Raw genomic sequence first — 16,893 nt, 5'->3', positions numbered from 1 at the left:
TAAGATCAGCTCTAGCCTTTTGTAAAGACTTCACACATAGATCCTCTTCCTTCAGTAGCTAGCCACTTACTTGTACCTCGCTCTTTCATGATGATTTGTCGACACATTTACTGGTATTAGAACTACTTACACGTCTGTATCTGCCTCTAGACTGTGAGCTCCTCCAGGGCAGGGAACATATCTCCTTTGCTTATTATTGAGTCATCCATCCCTGGATGCTGTCCCCAGTGCGTGCTAGTGCTTGGGAATAAATGAAGAGAACTGCGAAGAACCACATGCAGAAGCATTGCTCACCAGGGGCTGAGCTCATGTAGACATCTTGAATTCAATGTCTCACCCTGCTGCAGTTGTAATGAGGGGTCCTGCTTATAGTTGTGACCCCTTCAGTCTCATCCATCTAGTTCAAGGGGTCAGCCAAGTAACTCACAGGCTTATGAGTGTATTTCTATTCCTGACAAAGTCTCAAAGTGGGAGTAAGCGCCTCTTGATCCCTTTGGTCGCCTTGCAGGGTGACCATGACATATACATCACCATAACTTTTTGGTTTCACTTAATCTTTTTGCCTTTCCTGCAGTCTCATTCCCCTCCTTGATTTATTTGTACTTATATGTAAATGTGTGTGTCTCTGTGAGTGGATGCCATGTCTGTGTGTGGACCCATGGAGATCAGAAGAAGATGTGATGTCCCCTGGAATTGCAGGTGGTTTGGGAGTCACCCAGACTGGGTTTGGGGATGGACTCTCAGCTCTGTCTCCAAACCCAAGGACAGTAGGTATTTTCAGCTGCTGAGCCGTCTCTCCAGGCACCTTACTTTCATTTCAAGAACACAGTGAGCAACAGAGTTGGAAGACCAAGGTCGCCACACTGTGTTCCATGTACACCCTTCTCTCCCAAACCATCTCGGCCACTATCTCTGCATCCGTTGAGCTCCCGCCATGGTTTCCCAAGCATGGCTCTGTCCAAGCGTACCCTGTGACTACCATTCATGGAGGGCTGAGAGTGGGCTCAGGAAGCAGCCACGCTGGGGCCCAGGAATTGTGTTCTTTGTGAGCTCACCTCACTCTTCAGCACAGTGGGTCTCCCCTCTGATCTCATCTGGCCCCACAATGTTTTTCCAGGCCGGAGGTACAGTGGCTGTAGATCTCTGTGAGCTCTTTCCCTCAGGTGGGTCTTTTATCTTGGATACCCTCAGCCCAGCAGCTGTGGCAGGCTAATGAATCCAGTCCCTTTACACAGGCTACTGCCTCAGCCCCTCCCAGATCCTCCTTGCTTTGTGTCCCTCCGTGAAGACAAAGCCCAGAATTAAGGCCTCCAGATTCATTTTATTTCATGAGAACCCACAAAAGCCGGCACAGCAGCCCATTCATCCTAAAATAGCCTATGAAAGCCTGGGCATACGTCAGTGTCCCTTTACAGAGGGACACCGCATTGTCATGAAAGGACCGTTTGAACAAGGTAACCACAGCGGAGTCATCGCGATGTGTTTCAATCACTACGCAACATCAAGGTTTGTTTCTCAGTAACACAGTCCTTCTGATAATGAATGGACACACAACAGGGGTGTGTATGTGTGTGTGTGTGTGAGAGAGAGAGAGAGAGAGAGAGAGAGAGGGAGAAGGGGAGAGAGAGAGAGAGAGACTTCTGATACATCCCTAGATGAGTTGCTGTCACTGACTGCACACCCATCTCTCAGCAATGATCCCAGGCAGCAACACGGCATGCCTGAGCTCCCGAGTTTTCTCAGGCCTGGTGGGAGAGGGTGTGTGGAGTATTCATCCTGCTGGGAAGAGGCATCCATGAAGAGCAACAAGGAAAGATCTAGCACCAGGGCTGAGAATCAGTGAGTTCTCCTCTGTGACTTAGAGTCTGGATGCTCTGGGGCCCCTCATCCTGAGACTGGTGACACCTTGGAAAGTCACTATATGCTGGGTACTTGTAGAAGTAGCATGGTGTTGCGCAGACAAAGATGATGCTGGAGAAGAGCTGAGAGTTCTTACACCTTGACTCCCAGGCAACAGGAAGTGGTCTGACACTCTGGGTGTGGTCTGACACTTTGGGTGAGACCTCAAAGCCAGCCTCCACAGTGACACACTTCCTCCAACAAGGCCACACCTCCTAATAGTGTCACTCCCCTTTGTGGACCATTTTCTTTCAAATCACCACAAGGTGCCATAAGTAATACTTAGTGGGTCTTAAAATATGGTAATACCTGTTAAATGAACAAATGTCCGCAACATCCCCACAGATGCTTTCTTCCTTCCAACAAGAGTCTCTTTCTTCCCTCCCAAACCCTTTCCCAGACAACTCTACAATGCCTGGGACATGTACTAAGTTTGAGAAGTTACAGTCTTCTCAGAGACAATCAGAAACCACCCATGATGGTCTCCCAACTTATTGTGCTCCTCTCAAAGAAGTTTTGGAACAAATGTCTCTCAACCACATTTGATGTCATCATCTTACCTGGGCAAGGTAAACTATTGTTAGAGTCATTTCATCCATCCCAACACTATCGTTCCACAAAAAGCTATTATCACACACCTTTTTAAATCACTTTAATTTTTGTTTTGTGTGCACTCATGTTTTTCCTGTATGTGTGTCTGTGTGAAGGTATCAGATTCCCTGAAACTGGACTTACAAGCAGTTGTGAGCTGCTGTGTGGGTGCTGGGAACTCAACCCAGGTCACCTGAATGAGTAGCTAGTGCTCTTATCTGTTGAGCAATTTCCCCATCCCCCATTATCACATATTTTAAGATATAATTTTATTTAAAAATGTATCATATGAAACCAGGCAAGGTAGTATATGCTTGTAATTCCAGCATTACGGAGGCAGAGGTAAGACGATCATAAGTTTAAGGCTAGTCTGGGCTGTATATTAAGACCCTTCATTCTCTTCCATCATAGGAAGCCTCTTAGATTCTTTAGGTCCTGGGTTCTAGGCTTGTCATTAGTTTGCGTAACTTTGAGAAAGTTATTTAGATCTTACTTTCTTTTTTTTTTATTTTTATTATTTATTATGTATACAATAGTCTATCTGTGTGTATGCCGAAGGCCAGAAGAGGCCACCAGACCTCATTACAGATGGTTGTGAGCCACCATGTGGTTGCTGGGAATTGAACTCAGGACCTTTGGAAGAGCAGGCAATGCTCTTAACCACTGAGCCATCTCTCCAGCCCCTAGATCTTACTTTCTTTACATCAGTGTAACAATCAACCTCCTCACAGAATTGTGTGTGTGTGTGTGTACAGGTGCATGTGTGTGCAGGGGTGTATGCACATGTGTATGTATGTATACACGTCTAACCAGAGGTCAGCCTTGGATGTCATTCCTCAGGTGGCATACACTTTGGTTTTAAGACAGGTCCTCTTATTGGCCTGTATCTCACTGATTAGGCTGGCTGGCAAGTGAACCACAAGGATCTGTTTGCTTTTACTTTCTCTGTGCTGAGTTTACAAGTAAGAGACAACACCTTGGCATTTTGTTTACATGGAGCAAACTCCAGCTCTTGTGTTTGTGAGGCAATCAATTCCCCGCTGAGCAATCTCCTCTGTCCTTCTTGTATAATGCATATGCAAAGAGTGTGGGCTTGCTTGGAGCAAGATGGATGACTTTGGTATGGGAACTTGTGTCACATTCAGAAGCCAGGTAAGAACACGGTCTCATACCCTAGTCCTCATTTGTACATGGAGATAAGTTACACCTGCCTCAGGCTTGCTGTGGGAATTCCATCATGGTGCAAGCATGTAGGATACTCAAGCATGGGCCTCTCTGAACATACCAAGGGAGTGGAAGAGTACCCTTGTCCTGGGAAACAAGCTGAAGAAGGTAAATCAACTGACAACTCCGCAAGAATCTACATATCTCTGACATCATGTTGCTATGGTCACTCTGATCACTACTGCAAATGTCACACATATGTGCAAAGGGGAGTCAGGGTAGCAGCTTCATTGACCTAGGGACAAGAGTTCCTTCTGAGACTGAGGTCGGTACTAAGGCTAATCCTTTACCTTTGCTTTGATAGCAGCAGAGCCTAGAACCTCAGCAGATGACTTTCTTCTAGAGAAAACCCAGACAAGGGAGGCTGCTTGCTGGAGAACATTGGCTCTCTGAATTGGCCTTCAGCCTGTCTCATGCTACCCCGCCAGCAGCCAGGCCACTTTCTGCACATTTCTGTGCTGCCAGCTTCCTGCATGGGCACCACACTGATCACACTGGTCACAGGGATTTTAGAAGCTGGGCAACTGGCAAATGTGTCCCATTTGACAAGGAGGCATGTTGTACCCAAGGAAAGTCAGGCAGGTCTGTGTGCCATCCTGGGTCCAACCTGTCTCTGGGATAGACAAGCCTGCAGGAGACAACACTTCCCAGTTCGGCCACTCTGTCAAAGCTTGTCTCACCTTCAGACTTCTTTTCTGCCTGGGTTCTGAAGGATAAATGTTACCTTTCTCTTTCTCTGAGGACATTTTAAGTGAATATGGAGCAAATGGGAAGCTGAGTAAATTGTACTTTTTTCCAAGCTATGTATATCAGTCTAGCATGATGGCTGGGTCAGGACGAGAGGTGCGATGGCAAGATGACCCAGGAGACCTGAACTCATTTCGGATCGTCACTTCCTTCTTGTTTTCTGTCTGGCCTGCTTCACAGGCTAGCTAGGCCAGTTGTATAGGTTGTTTATTGTACAACTTCCTTTTGCACACACTGTGGCTGAATGAATTCCCTAGAGCTAGACCACACAGCAGCTTTGTTCATACCACTATTGCAAGACTGACACCAAATCATCATCAATCACCATCATTACCACCATCATCACCACCACCATCATCACCATCATTATCATCATCACCAGCATCATCACCATTAACATCACTGCCACCACCATCACCACCACCATCATCACCACCACCATCATCACCACCACCATTATCATCATCACCATCAGCATCATCAGCATCATCACCATCATCAGCATCATCACCATCACTATCATCACCATCACCATCAATAGCAGCAGCAGCCCAGGTTGCTTTTACCTTTTCTTTCCTTTAAAGAAATTAGCTATCTATTATCTGGTTGGCACCAGGCTCTGTGCTAAGCCCCTACGTTGTATTCTTCCTTACACTTTACTGAGTTACCTATTTCAGAAACTAGAGACCTGAGACCAGAGAAAAAAAGCTGAGACCAAAGAGAAGTCATGAGTCAGAGAGCACACGTCGGAGCTGTGATCCTGCAGGGCCTGCGGATACTGAAGTCTGCCTTCACTTCTTCCTCAGTGTGATAGCTGTCTGGTTTTTGGTTTATTTGTTTGTCGCTGTTTTTGTAAATGAGGGGATCAGAAAGTAGGGCTCATTGATCTGGGCCCTTTGACTGGTGGGCCAGTGCTCCTGGACCAGAAGCTCTTCTCAGAGGTTGGGGTCCTTGCATGGATTGTCATCCTTGGCTTGGGATTCTTCCCTTAACACAGATAGTGACTCACTTGAGGGCCAGGGCGAGATGTGGTTGTGCTGAGGAATTAGCCACTCATGGCTTTGCTCCCCTTTCTCGAGATGGAAGAAGCAATGGAGTCAACTCGCAGGTCATCTGGATCAGCTCTCCAAAATTGCCACATCTATCTTCCATGTACACGCCTTTCTCTGCTACTTGCACATGCACACACACCTTTGGCATACTTTACACTTTGGCATGCTTTACAACTTGAACCCAGCACCTGTTCATGGTAAATAGACCAAGAAAGCAGCTCTTCAGTCCTGCTAACACCCATATATTTACATACTGCCAAAGAGCTGTGTACTAGGTACTCACATAGTACATGCAACTGTACACACATGTTCCTGCGCCTGCATGGCCACCCTGTCATATTTTACTGTACAATCAAGTGAGCCCGTGAGCTCAGAACAGCTTGTAGGTGCCCTCTGAATGTGCACATGTATGCATGCATATGAGTGTGTGTGTGTGAGGAGAGAGTGGAGGAGGCATGGCAGGAAAAGTGAGATTGTAGTGAGATTGTAGCAGTCAGGCCTGATGACTTCAAGGGTTTTGTCTTCCTATGTAGAAGATCTAGTGGTCCATCAGCCCATCCTGTTTATGCCTTGTGCCTACTCTATGTGGATCCTTGGCTTAATTTAACTTTCCACGCACAGGCAGAGCAGTGTTTGGGGAATCTTTTGGTTTTCACAGACTATGGCTAAGTGGGATGTCTGGTTCTCTTCTGGTGTATGGGCTTCCATGCTAACTCTGGCTCTCTGCGTTAGCAAGTTCCTTTGGGCCCTAGTACTGTGCTGAGGTTCGTCTCAGGAACCACATCAAAACTAAGCACAAGCAGCAAGGCATGGTGAAATATATCTTTAATCTCAACATTTTGGAGGCCAAGGGAGGCGGATCTCTGTGAGTTCGAGGCCAGCCTGATCTACATAGCAAGTTCTAGGCCAGGCAGGGCTACATGGTGAGATGCTGTCTCAAAAAATTAAAAGAAAAGAACATCAATGATGAAACAATCCATAGGTTCCCTCAAAGAATGACATCAGGGTCTCCAGCAGGCTACCATCCAAAGGGAAGTAGCAGCATCCTAAATAGAGGTGTGAGTTGGCAGCTGGCCTGCTTCCTGCTGCTGATCAGCTTCCTAGAAGCCACCAGTCAGCTCCTCCCCCAGGTGGAACTCCATTATTAGAGGGAAAAGATTTGGGAGACAAGATCTTTGCAAAAACTCCTCAGCCGATCAGTGGTTATGTCCCAATAAATTAAGAGATGCCATCAAAAGTTGGAAACTTATAACCTACAGAGCATCCTAGCTGAGCGCAAGAAAAGGCATCGACTGTGTCTTTCTGTGGGCCTGTGACATGATGCTGCTGCCCAGTCAAGAGACAGTACCACATCACAAATTGCAGGCATGGAAAGAGATCAGAACTCGGCATGCAGCTAAATGTACTCTGTTTGGGCAGCATTGTAAAGTCAAATCATCCAAGGTGGAACCTTCATAAATTGGAGACAGTCTATATGTGGGGGGAGAATCTATGCCTGAGCCACTGAATAGAGCTTGCAGTATGTCAATAAATGAGTTTGGTTTTCTTAAAAATATATTTCTTTTTTTCCCATAGGAAGAATACAAATAGCATTAAAATGCCAGGTCCTTTTTCATTTTTCATTGGTGCCAAAATTGTAAACAGTTTTTTGGGAATCACTGTACGAGTTTGGTGTGTGTGTGTGTACATGTGTGTATGTGCGTGTACATATATGCACACATGCATGGACATGTCTGCATACATCTATATGTCTGAGTTGAAATAGAAAGCATTCTGTGCTGGATTATCGATGGCCACAATGTCTGCGAGAGTCACTCCAGCTGCTGGAATGTGCAGGAAGCAATGGTACATAATACAGGAGACAAACCTTACCAGAGTTACTGTTTTGTTTTCAGGTGCTTAGAAACTCCCTCTGGGAATCTGGCTGATAGACTGTGAGCATCTATACTGCACACAGAGAAATGCGAGCTGAGCTACCACCAACACTGATGGCCATACGAGCGAGCCAGCTGGTGCCTTCAGGCCCAGCAGCGCCTCTGGGTGACTGCCTTCCCAGGACACATCATATGGAGCTGATGAAGCACACGACTGAACTTAGCCTGGCCATACAGCCATGATGGATGGTAAACACTCTTGTTTGAAGCTACTACATTTCAGGGTGGTTATACAGAAAAATAGAACTGCACAGTGTATATTTGTGGGAAAAATAGGTTTATGTTGATATAATTAGTTCTTTGGGAGGGTGATGGAATGGATACTAGGTAGAATAGCAAGTGTTTGCTGTGGAGCAAGTGTTGTGACCTAGATATGTATCAAGCCATGTATATTTAGATATAACTGCTATGTATATTTAAGTTTTTCATGACTGTTGCTCCACCCTTATCCTCCAATGCTGGCACATCATATTGCTTTTCCACAAAAGAGTAAGAACATGTCTGATTTCCTGTCTCCTTGTCGACAAGGGCATGAGGACATAATTGTACTTTTCATCTTGTCTAATAGATCAAAAATATCATTGATTTCGCTTTTCTATGACAGTTGAAGTAGTTTGTCTTTTGATATGTTTATAAGAAAATTTGCCCCTTTCTGAGGATGTCCTTTGTCCATTTTCCTAATGGTTTGTACGAGCTCTTATCTTTACTGAATCTTAAATAGTCCCCTTTTCTTGTTGGGTTGTAATTCTCAGATGTCAAGTTAGAAATAAGCAGGCTCTTCATCTGCCATTGTGTTGTATGGATTGTGGATTTTTGTTTTGCCTTTGACCGTGGACATATCCACCAGTGCCCGGATATTTTCATGGAGCATATGATACAGTTTTCTTTTCCTTAATTTACAGCTTAACTTGTCAAACTTTTTTACAGGTGGCAATTGTTTTGCTGTAAGAGGTAAGAAGGGGTCTTGCTCAGTATTTTCCCTCTCCCTAACTAACCTAGTCTGCCGCTCGAGAGCATTGTTAATCAGCTGGTGGCTCTCTGCTTAGAAACGCCCCTTTATCACCTATGGCCTCCTCATATGTATATTTAGGGCTATTACCGCACCCTTTTTTTCTTCATTGATCAATCTCTTCGTTCAAATGTTTGTACTAAATTCTGCTTAGGTGGGATTCTAGTCTGCATTTACTGCGGGACCTATGTTTTCCTTAGGATCCAGGCACCTTTGCTACATGCCCTGTCTCTGCCTCCCAAGTGCTGGGATTAAAGGCGTGCGCCACCACCGCCCGGCCTACTTTTTTTCTTTTTTGATAAGAAATCTCATCATTTGGCCCAGGTAGGCTACCAATCAGAGATCCTCCTGCCTCAGTTTCCTGACTACAAGATCACAGGTGTGAGCCAACACAATGGGTTGGTTCTAATGTGTTTCAATTCCAATCTAACCCATCTTTTAACCCTCTCATTCATCCCTCCCTATACTTCTTTAGAGCAACTCTTTCATCTGGACCATTTCTCCTTGACAAAAAAAAATCCCTTCTAATCATGGCTCTTAAACTCGCCTGGTGTGTGGGCCACACATATACATCTCCACCCCCCACCAAGGAATTAACTCACTTGCAGAGTCACTTAGGGGCAACTTAGCCAGTGAATAGAAAGGAAAACAGGAGTTTGATGGACAAAGAAGGACAGATTTCCCTGAAGGAGAGGGTTTCCGTGGGCCTTGTGCCATCTGATTATCAGGAAAGAAATGCTCTCCCTCTTCCACCTGCTTTTTGTATGTGAAAGGAACTCTGGCCAAGGAGTCAGGAAACCTCCATCTGCCTGGGCTGCTCCTCTCTCCTGCTCAGCAGTTTACGATGCTGTTCTGCCACTAAAGCAGCCAAAATGAGTGTGCAAAATCAAGCATGGGAGAAGGCCCAGAAAATCTGAGTAAACAGGATTGGATGACAATATCCTACTCACCAAAGGCCGTTAGCCAGAAAGCCAGACCTGTTTAGGAATCCTATTCATTTCCCTTGGAAAATGTGACCACAGACCTGAAATTTCACTTTGACTGTCTTGTTTATTTATTTATTTATTTATTTTAGGAGAATAGCTGAGAAGGGGAGACAGGTAACAGAGTCCTTTATCCATGAACCTCAAATCTTGGCCCAGGGCACATGGGACCTGGAGTCCTCACCATCTAGTCAGTACAGGATCATGAACAAGTTACTGATTCTATTTGAGCTTGCCATGGTTGAAGCAAGTCACCATGTCCTGAGGAGGCTGCATGTATATAGAGCCAGGAGCAGTAGTTCAGTGTGACACCCTTGATTGATAGACCTTCTCTTTCAAGTCTAGCAGTCCCAGGGGCCTGGCTTGATGTTCAACCCAACTTCCAGAAAGGACTCACCTATCTTTTCTTTCCTGACCCTCCACTCTCAAGATCCCAATCCTGTCAAATGTCCCAGCCCACTCACTGTACCTACCCCCTCTTTCTGATTTCCTCTTCTCTTCCAGCTGGTGGTCACTGACCTTGGGGTTTCTTCTTTCAGAGTATCTCTTGGCTCTGTTCCCCCTACCCCATACTTACTATCCTGATCTGTGTTAACACAGCCGTTTCTGACACACTATCATGTTCTTGTGTGTTTTTCTATGACACCAGGCTTAGCTCATCCCTCCTGATCAAGACGGGAGAGTGATGGTCATGTCACACTGGGCCACTGTGCTCCACTCTGTGCTTATGTTATTTGATACTGTTTGAGGTATTTTTGATAATCCATGGGTGAGGAAGGAGGAGGAGGAGGAAGAAGAAGAAAAAGAAGAAGAAGAAGAAGAAGAAGAAGAAGAAGAAGAAGAAGAAGAAGAAGAAGAAGAAGAAGAAGAAGAAGAAGAAGGATGAACTGCCCCATCACTAAGCATCTTCTAAGCACCAGGCTCTGTGTTACTCTGCAGGCACCTCACATTTATTCTTCCTGGCCTTTGTAAATACCCTGTGAGGTTGCTGTTGTCACAGTCAATTTAGAGACTTGGGACTCAATGCTCAAAATGTTAGGACATGTCTCTAGGAGTCACAGATACTGAGCATCAGATTTGGGGTTTCAATCCCTGTGTTCTTCCTACTAAGCCTATATTCATTCTACTTTTTCTTCTTCTGTCTCTCTCTCTGTCTCTCTCCCATTTGGTGGCCAGTTGATCTAAGATCTGTCCAGGGCCCTAGCCACCACAAGGGGTTTAGAAGCAGTCATGCTCACTGGATTCCTGAGGTTAGACACACAGGTCTTCAGGAAGTTGGAGAAGTGAGGAATAGATGTGTGCCTCAGAATCCAGTTCTCCTATATCCCTCCCTCCCTCCCTCCCTCCCTCCTTCCCTCTCTCCCTCCCTCCCCCCTCCCTCCCTTTCTCTCTTTCTTCCTCCCTTCCTATTGAAGGTCCACACAGTCCCAGAAGCTACTTGAACGGAGAAGCAAGTCTGAGACTGTTCAGGATCATTGGAGGAGACATCCACGGTATGCTGACATTTCTAATGAGAAAGGAACGCAGTCTTTAAAGCTCCAGTTAACGTGTGTGCAGATGGGAGCTTGGGGGACCATTTCTCTAAATGCTGCTCTCCATGAATAACCATCACCCTTCATATCTGGCTGGGAGGGGCTGCCTTTTCTGCCCTAATGTGGGATTTCCTCATCTTGCACAGAATCAGAGTCCCTGGTACCGCAAGGGGAAGCAAATTAGTTTCACTTACAATTAGGTGTCTCAAAGAAAGGTTTGATTTCGATTTAATAAGAAAAGGGATTCCAAGTCAAACAGATCACAAGTGATTATTAAGACTAGAATTACCAAAGTCTACAGCTGCCACCAATGTGAATCTTATTTCCAAGTTGCTAAACCTCAATAAATGCCATTTTAATAATTAATTGAACTTTAATTAATGCCTGGCAACAATGTCAACTTGATAGATCTCACAAGGTTCAGGTTTCGATTGGGCTCCAGCCTGCCAGGAAGACTCATATCAGAGAACAGACTTGGGAAGCGCACGGTCTCATTGCCTCTCTCTGGGGCCAGGAGAGCTGCAGCAGCCTCCCTTTAGCTGGGGATTGAGTGGGCCAATTCACTTTTCCTAGGAAAGAAAGTCTGTGGTCTGTGCTAATGAAGTTAAGCACACCATTGTCAATCACTCTGGCTGTCCAGGCTTCCAAGACAAACCTCAGGAGACTATGCACTGAGTTGAGATCCTTAGAGAAATCTCCTTCCATCTTTTCATAGACCAAATGGGTGAGTGAGGGACGGACTCTCCATCTTGCTTGATGTTTGTGCAGGCAACCCACCAGGTTTAAGGAGAATTCTTGATTTATCAAATTAATGGTTTCTGTTTAGTCTAGTACCAGGTTAGCTGAAAGAGGGAGAAACTTAGAAAGATATAACACACACACACACACACACACACACACACACACACATACTAAGATCTAAGTCCTGGCCATTAAAGAGTGTGCTTCAGTTGGCGTGGGCTGAGAGGTTTGATTTTATAAGGTAGGGATGTCACAGGCTTGGGAACCTGCATCTTTATCTCTCTGAAACTGCTATTGTAAGCAAAAGCCAGGGAGACTCAAACCTTCCCAGCCTTGGCTTCCTCTCCAGGTGAGCAATTCACAATCCACTACAGGAACCACTTAGTTAGAAAATGCAAGAGAATTGCTAAGAACGTGGAGGCATGGCGGGAATCAAAGGCTGACACTGGTGTTCAGTAAGGCTACTGACTCATGGTGGCCCCGGCCTGCAGTTTCACAGCTACATCGGTGTCCATGTTTCAGCCGTCCTCTGGTCACACTGGTGGTCCTCTTTGGACATGAAAGATGACCGGAAAGAGGCAGGCGAGCAAAACCAGAAGCTACAGTGGCTCTCGCTCAGGCAGCCTTCTCCCCTGCTGTGTCCCTGACAAGTCAGTTGGTTTGAATGTGAATTATCTGCAATCACTGAAGTGGCGGCCGGGCTGGCTGCAAAAGCCTGAAGGAAGTGTTTCAGAGAACTGAGGGGAGTGTCCCTGTGTGTAGATGAGTGCATACCTGGGGGCAGGCTGTCCTTGTTCACCAAAGCAGAAACCGGGCTGGGGCGGAGGTGGGGTTAGGGAATGCTTCTCTCACAGCTCCCTCTCAGGCTGTGGGGTCTCTCCTGCAACCTGACGACCTCCACAGCTCTGGGACCGCAGTCCAGATGCAGCTTGTTTTCTGACTGCTAAGGATAAGGAAGGAGAGGAGAAAGTGGAGGCCCGTGGTCACTCCACATCCCTCTTCCGGTGCTGGCATCTCCGCAAGGGGCAGTGGGAGAGTGTGGTGCCCTGTTTGCCTGGTGTTGGGGAGGCAGCGTTTCTGTTTGGTCACTGTGTTAGGTTTTGGGAAGGAGTGAAGGTGGTGGGCTCTTTGAGTTTGGGACAGTAGGTGTCTGAGGTGGGTCACTGCTGAGAGGCTGACAAGACACAGAAGTAGTCTGTGGAGGTAGTATATGCTGATTAAGAACTTCCCTTTCCATCTGGCTCCTCCAACAAAATGTAAGAGCTGAGGTCCTGAAGCCCCTCCACCTAGTTGTCAGAGAGAAATCATAGTAGGGGCTCCAGGCATTTGTGTAGTTGTTTGCTGAGTAGCTCCTATTCTCTGTCATGGTGCTAAGAGATGGGTGCTGGATGCTAGGTTCTCAGGGCCACATGCTGGGTGCTAGCTTCTTGGTCGGAGTTTGGTAGAAGCAACAGATAGGCAGGCTACTGTAATGCAGTATAAAGCAGAAAATCTGGAACACCCAGGGGTCCATAAGAATTCATGGTTCTGATAACCAACTGAGACTGAAGGAATTGGGGTGCGAGGGTAAATGGTCCTGAGGTCCTCTTTGGAAAGAGTGATGTTGGAAAGTACAGAAAAGGAAATGACTTATACAATCAACAAGCTAACCAATTGACCAGAGATCCCAGGAAGCAGATCCTAACCAGTAGGGAGCACTCCTGCCTCATCCCTGGGTGTCAGGAGCCGTGTCCCCCCAAAATTTACAGGAATCACCGCCGTGAGGAGTTTTGCAGAGAGCCCCACTTCCCAATTGTATTGAGAATAGTCTTATTGACAAAGCCTATCCCACACCCAAATTAACTGTTAATAGAGAGCTATCTGTTAGCGGAACCCGCCTCACATTCCAAACTATCTAGAGAACTAGGTGGGTCAACTTGTGACTTCCTGACCAAGGAATCATGACCTGACCGATCGTTATCTCTTGGCCTACGTGACGGGTATGGACCACGTGGCAAGATCCCGTGCCCCAGGCCCCCAAGCTCCTCATCCAGGGGCTGTATAAGCTGCAACCATGACTCTAATAAATGGAGGCTTCGACAAATATGCTTAGCCTCATTCCTCTTATCAGCCCATGTCTTTCAGGTGGTACCTCTCCGTGACCCTGGAATAACTGACCAGCCAGGCGGGTTACAGACCCTAGACAGAGTAACCCGTTAAGTCAGTCGACACCTGGGTTTTTAGACAGGGAATGTGGCTGCTGAGGAGGTCTGGTGGTGTGCCTGAGAGTGCATTTTGCATTTGAAAGTCAGGGGAAAGTGGAAGAGTGACCTGGTTGGAAGTAGGGGAATTAGCTTTGCTGTGTGAGGAAAGGCTGTGACTGAGGGGACAGGCCTATTGATAAAAGGCCTTCGATGTCACCCTTAGAAGCCAGGCATTCTCATGAAGGCAAAGGGGGAGCCACTGGGTACTTCCAGGCAGAGGAATAAGATATGGGGCAGGAGGTGGCTGCAGAGGCCTTAGAAAGAGGCGTCTGGTCTGGGGTTGTGCTGTTTGTAGCAGTTAGGATGGGAAAGCCTACAGACACAGTAGGAGCAGATGGGATGGCCCTTCCTTAGTGACTGAGGGAAGCAGGCATGCTAGAGAGAGCGCTAGGCATTAAATATCCAATTATATAATTAGTTATGCAATTACCACCGTGAGAAGTGGTCTCAAGAAGACTGAAGGGCTGAAGGCCTGTCAAGAGGGCTCAAACCTGGCTAGGAGTGGGCAGGGCTTCCTTGAGGTGGTGACATTTCCCTGAGCAACCAGTTAGGCATGAGTAGGAAATATCCACGTGAGGTGACAAGCATGGGGTAGGGGACAACTCCTGGGAATATGGGCACAGGAGGAACAGGGTACTTCAGGGGCCTAGTAGGTCAGTCTGGCTAGAGTAGGCACGGGACAACCGTAGTCTGTGGCCCAGTGCAGCTTGGTCAGTGGAGTTTTATTGACACGCAGCCACACTCTTTTTATTTTTTTTAATTTTTTGCATACTTGTATGTACTTTCGGGGTCAGGTCCAGTGAGAGGAGAGGCAAGTGCCAGCCAAGAATGCCTGCCTTGTTTTATATGTCTCTCTCCTTCACTGCATGACAATGACAGAATAGTGGAGCCATAGGAACGATCCTCCAGCTGCATAGTTATTCCCTGGTTTTATATGAAAAGCTGGTTGGCCTTGGGTTTTAAAGCAGTGTGTCAGGGCACATGGCTGGGCTAGGTCCCCATGCCTTGCTGCACTGACTGCCCTTAGGAAGCTGGTACCTGGGGTCAGGCCTAACGTATTGTGTGAGGAGTGCGGTGTGTTGGAGAGGTGCCTCTGTGGCTCTGGAAGCATGCTCGGTTCATGTTTAGGGCAAGTGACATGCATCGAAGAACTGCTGTCCTGGGAAACATGTCTCCTCAAATGATGCGCAGGGGGGTGATTCTTCAGCAGGAAAGGCCTGGTGTTTGTAAGCGCCCGTTGGGGCTGAGAGCGAGCTGCACTCAGGTGCCTAGCTCACCTATCAGCTTCATTCTTCCACTTCCTGACCCCTTCCTCCCTCCTCTCCACGGTTTTCTCGATTTCTCCTGCAACAAAAGACTCACATGGGAATCCCTGTCTCCAAACCTGCTTTGAGCAGAGCCTAAGTAAAGCACTGGGGGTATCCCCAAACTGCCCCAGGCAGGACCTGAGTACCAAGTCCCATTATGAGGGGGAGTCTCCTGACTGATTAGCAGAGTTTTGTTCTTTCTACCCCTCCCCCGGGCTTCGAGCCACCGGCTGAAGACTTGAGTTTAATCCCCCTTTCAGACTCAAACTGGCACACCAGCCCTCTGTGGAACTGAGTGGTTAGGGGTTCTCCACCCACAATCATACCCTCCACAAGCCAATTGCCCCTTCACCCCCAGAACAATGCCCAGACAACCAGGCTACTTTCTGTTTTGTCTTCAGATAATTCTGTTGCTTTCCTCCTCGTGGAGAACTGAGCCAAGAAAGAAAGCGCGACCGAGAAAGCCAGTCTTGGCCTGCTCTTCCCATCCCCATCTGTTTGGGGGAGGGGGAGGAGAGAGACTTATTCAGCATTTCTCAGCCTCTTTCCCAAAGAGCACCGCGCGCGCGATGGGGGCCAGGACGGACCCGCTGGCAGCTTCTGCTTGCGCCCACCAGCCTCTCTGAGGGCTCTCCAAATTAAAATGCACGTCTTAAGTTCGCAGTTATCTTTCCTGGGAATTGTTGACAGCCAAAGACCACACGGTCTCATCAGTGCGGCCTCGGAGAGAGGCACGATTAGGGCAAATGGCTCCAAATGGAGATGAAAAAGCTTTTACAGTGACAGGGAGGAGCTGCTCCTTCAGGTTACTTGAGAAAATGCAGTTTGGGAATAGGGAGAAACACGGGCCATTGTGCAAATCAAAAACAAGAGGGAAGCGGCTGGAGCTTGTGAAGTGATGAAAGAAAAAGATGGCAGAAGAAAGAAGAAATGGGAGGACAGGCGAGGCCAAACATGAGGAGACTAGAGGCTGCGAATAGCAAAAAACTCACACAGACTAGAGAGGAGGCAGTGTGTTCAAATACCAGCACAGGTGAAGGTGGGTGAGGGATCTGTGTTCTGGTGTGATCCCGGCAGAGAAGCTTCCAGTGCCCTGTGAAGAATAGGCAGGAAGCTGCGGTGTTCGCTGCTCCTGGAAAAATGACTCCTCTCTGACAGCACAGCATGCAAATCCTCATCACAGAGTCGCTGTATGTGCCCAGTGACAGGTGCGAGGCCCGCAGACAAGAGGCTGGGGATGAAAAAGGTAGCGAGAAAGAGAAGGGGTGCGTGTGGGGGAGGTGGTTCTAAAGGAGGAAGAACAGGGATGGAAAGGGGGGCAAGGAAGCCTGGAAGGGAAGAGGGAAGAGCTGTGCAAGAGAGGAGGACGGGGTAAAGGGTTGAGCGAGGAGAGGAGGGGGAAGGCAGGATGCAGAGAAGAAAAGAGTTTGAAACTTTAAGCTAAAAACAAAGCGGTGCGGAGGACCTGCCAGAAGCGGAGTCTTATTTTGTTGTCATATTTAATCTTCACACCAGCTCCTCACTGACCCTATTACCCTGTAATGGATTGTTTGGTTGTATATTTTGTTAAGAACAAATGTAATAACCTAAAACGGAGTTCGGAGAGTTTCAGTGGCTGCTTGGAATCACAA

The 16,893-nt window shown here is 47.2% G+C and overlaps 1 protein-coding gene across 4 annotated transcripts in view; it reads right to left on the bottom strand.

Moving 5' to 3' along the window:
• Kirrel3 (kirre like nephrin family adhesion molecule 3) overlaps positions 1 to 16,893 on the bottom strand; it is a 555,253-nt gene that overhangs the window by 271,586 nt on the left and 266,774 nt on the right. The window lies entirely within an intron of this gene.

The sequence above is a fragment of the Chionomys nivalis genome, chromosome 4 (assembly GCF_950005125.1).
Source record: "Chionomys nivalis chromosome 4, mChiNiv1.1, whole genome shotgun sequence".
Classification (NCBI taxonomy): Eukaryota; Metazoa; Chordata; class Mammalia; order Rodentia; family Cricetidae; genus Chionomys; species Chionomys nivalis.
The sequence above is the reverse complement of the archived record's forward strand: the minus strand, read 5'-3'. Positions and strand labels throughout refer to the sequence as shown.